Consider the following 4196-nt stretch of genomic DNA (forward strand, 5'->3'; position numbering starts at 1 on the left):
TAGAATGAAACTTGAATATATAGAATGAAACTTGAATATATAGAATGATCTTTTGAATATATAGAATGAAACTTGAATATATAGAATGAAACTTGAATATATAGAATGATCTTTTGAATATATAGAATGAAACTTGAATATATAGAATGATCTTTTGAAAATATAGAATGAAACTTGAATATATAGAATGAAACTTGAATATATAGAATTTATGAACCTCATTTTTAGAGATGATGTGTTTCTGAATTCTCTGCCTTTACAAAATGGCATCAGCTGAACTATTTCAGTACTTTTTAGAGCTTGACAACTGTTTTGCGACAGCTGTTCAAATTGCAAATGGTAGAAATAATTTGAATTTATACTACGTCACCTTGAAGAACACGTTTTCATTATTGCAACATTTCTAGTGCTCATGAATAATGTTCAACAAAATGTTTCTGGGAGAAGATTATGCACACTTCTTGAGGGAATTTATCAATCACTGATGGAGATGTCAACTGAGCTAACACTTCGAGCAGAAGCTGAAGCACATGTTATGGGCTCATTATATCATTCTACATCTCAAAGAGGAAGGTCAAGGTAAGTGATAAAAATGGAAAGAAATTCATTCATAATGTGTATGGCACTTGAAAGAGTGAAGAGATGGCAAACAAGATAATGAATGCAAGAAATAAGAAAGAAGTTAACATATTTCTTCTTTTGTTTCTAACTCTTTTAGGTACAACATACCAGCTACTCAGCTGACTGACATGCGAGACTTTGGGTTTAGTTGGATGGTCATATCTCAAATGTTGTCAGTAAATGTTGGAACACTGTACAACCACAGGATACAACTAGTGGACTATGGAAATTTGCAATTTGAACAGCTGTCGCAAAACAGTTGTCAAGTTCTAAAAAGTACTGAAATAGTTCAGCTGATGCCATTTTGTAAAGGCAGAGAATTCAGAAACACATCATCTCTAAAAAAGAGGTTCATACATTCTATATATTCAAGTTTCATTCTATATATTCAAAAGATCATTCTATATATTCAAAAGATCATTCTATATATTCAAGCTTCATTCTATATATTCAAAAGATCATTCTATATATTCAAAAGATCATTCTATATATTCAAGTTTCATTCTATATATTCAGAAGATCATTCTATATATTCAAGTTTCATTCTATATATTCAAGTTTCATTCTATATATTCAAGCTTCATTCTATATATTCAAAAGATCATTCTATATATTCAAACGATCATTCTATATATTCAAGTTTCATTCTATAGATTCAGAAGATCATTCTATATATTCAAGTTTCATTCTATATATTCAAGTTTCATTCTATATAAATTCAAATTCAAATTTTATTTGTCACGTACACAGTCATACACAGTACGATATGTAGTGAAATGCTTGGACAACTGCTCGTGACCTAAAGAAAACAAAAAAGGAAAGACTATGAATAAGATAGGAAATAAATATGAAAAATTAAAAAGGGTAAATTTAACTAGGAAGGAATAAAATATAAATTACAGTTTTTCTCAAATGCTAAAACACATGTCACAAACGTTACCACCAGGTCCCCCAATGTCCAAACACAACACCCTTCTCTAAAGCTACATAAACACAACCACACCTTCCCACTGCAAAACTCAAACTCCCACACCAAGAGAGCAGCTCGAAGCTGTCAAAACTATAAACACTATACACAGCATTACACACTACAGCAAAACAATTGAAAACACAATGCTCAATTTGTGAGAAGGTTCTTTGTTTCATAACTGCCAATGCATATTTTAGAAACTATACAGTAACGGATCGTCGTAGATCCCTGCAGAGGATTAGGCATTTAGATTTGTGAGTTTCATATGAGTAGTATAAATCTATAGAAAATCCTGCATGTACGTACACTACTGTAACACAACTCAATGCAAAAACAGAATCTATTGCACACAACAGTAATCTTGAAAACATGAACAGGGTGTGAAGTTTTTTTATTTACGTTATTCACACCACACACACACCACAATCACTGTGCGGCATCATGTCGCTGAGCTGTTGCTCGCATCTCGTCCGTAATGATGGTGCGAGGTTGTCTTGCTCTCCCTCCTGGACCTTCTCCTCTCCCATGTTGGCCTTCTCCTCTTCCTCGTTGGTCGCTCCTCTTCCTCATTGGCCTGCTCCTCTTCTTCCAGGGCCAGCTCTTCTCCCTCCTCTGCATCAAATTCCTCTTCCCCTGACTCTGCCTTCATCCATTGTGTTTGTTTGGAACCTTCAGCATACTGTGCACTCTGAACTTGCTTTTACATGTGGGTACAGCATTAGCAACAAGTGTCTTCAATTTTGAGTCATTGTGTGTAGTGAATGACGCCAGGTGTGTTCCCTGTGTTCAAAGATTGGTGACTGTGGCAAGCATTTTGCATCACATGGGCTTTCATTTGAGGATATTGTCACAGTGCGGCTGTGTGGCAGGCAGGAGAGGACCCAAACGCAAACTCACAGAGACAAAAGGTAAACTCAAAAAACACAGCTTTATTGCTGGCGTGAAGTGGGACACGAAAAAACAATACAAAATAAACTAAAGTGGGAAAACTAAAGCACAAAGAACCACAGGGAAAGATCACACAGCTATGATGGAGGACGCAACACTGACAAAGAGAAACATGGGGCTTAAATACACTGAGGGATAACGAGGGGGAATGAGCCACAGGAGGAGAGCACAGCTGAGAGTAATTGAGCAGGACGAGGCAAGGGAAGCAAAACTAGAAACATTAACATAGAACAGACTGTGAAAGTAAAACAGGAAACACACTGACGGAACTCAAGACATGTGGACTTAACAGACTGGGGGAGACAGAACATAGGGATCTGAAACATGGAACAGAAAGGCACAGTAGATCAACATGAACATAACAACGCCACAGGGGAAGAGTAAAACTGAACACAGAAACACCAGACCTCTTCACAATAAAACAGGAAACATAATGAGACGTAGACATGACAACCCAAACTTCACAATGTAAGACACAGACATGAAACACATGAAAAGCAGGGGAGATTTACCATAGTTGGAAACACGAGGGGGAAATAATAAGAACTAGAAACACTTAAGCATGATAACAAATGAACTTAGGAACCTGAAGGGCTTACATAAACTAAAACATCAAAATGAACTAAAACTCAAAACACTGGGTCATAAGACCCAGGATCGTGACAGATATGAGCAGAGTTGTTTTGCAACATGTGTTTTAGCAAGGAAAAATGTGTTTAGATTTATGAGTACAGAGGGTTGTGTTTTGTGAATTGTGTCTTCATGTGACATGTGTTTATGGTACTGGAATATGGTGGCTACATTTAGTAAATGTGTTTAGACTACTGGTCATTTGGGTTACAGGATTGGCTTTTGTGTTTTAACATTTGAGAAAAACTGTAAGGTTAAAAATGAAATAACTGTACAACACAAATTAGAATGAAGGGTAAATTTAACTGGGAAGAATAAGATAAAATATATAAATTAAAGTTGAAAATAAAATAACTGTACAACAAAATACACAATACACAATATAGAACTATATAAGAATGTATGAAGAAATCTAAATATAAATAAATATATACACAATAACAGCAGCTGTACAAGTATTAACTGGAAATGAAGAATATAGTGACCAGTGTTGTGCAAAAACAATGTCCAGAAAGTCCAGTGTGTGTGTAAGAACCATATGTGTGGGTCAGTACTGTGTGGTGGTGTGATTGAGAGACCGTATCGCCTGTGGGAAGAAGCTCCTCCTCAGTCTCTCTGTGTTGGTCTTCAGGGAGCGGAATCGCTTTCCTGACCTCAACAGAGAGAACAGTCCATTGTTGGGATGGCTGAGGTCCTTCACGATCTTCCTGGCCTTGGTCCAGCACCGCCTGCTGTAGATTGAGTGCAGGTCAGGGAGCTCGGAGCGGATGGTGCGCTCAGCTGACCGCACAACCCTCTGTAGAGCTCGTCTGTCCTGCATGGTGCTGTTCCCGAACCAGGTTAAGATGTTTCCCGCCAGGATGCTCTCTATGGTGCACGAGTAAAAGTTCCTGAGCACCTTGGAGGGCAGTTGGAAGTCTCTCAAGCGTCTGAGGTGGTAGAGACGCTGTCGGGCCTTTTTCACCACGGTGTTGATGTGACAGGACCATGACAGGTCCTGCGTGATGTGAACTCTGAGGTATTTGAA

The sequence above is a fragment of the Diplotaxodon limnothrissa genome, linkage group LG17 (genome assembly GCF_057381915.1).
Source record: "Diplotaxodon limnothrissa isolate DT_005_m linkage group LG17, D_limnothrissa_male_GT1.1, whole genome shotgun sequence".
Taxonomy (NCBI): domain Eukaryota; kingdom Metazoa; phylum Chordata; class Actinopteri; order Cichliformes; family Cichlidae; genus Diplotaxodon; species Diplotaxodon limnothrissa.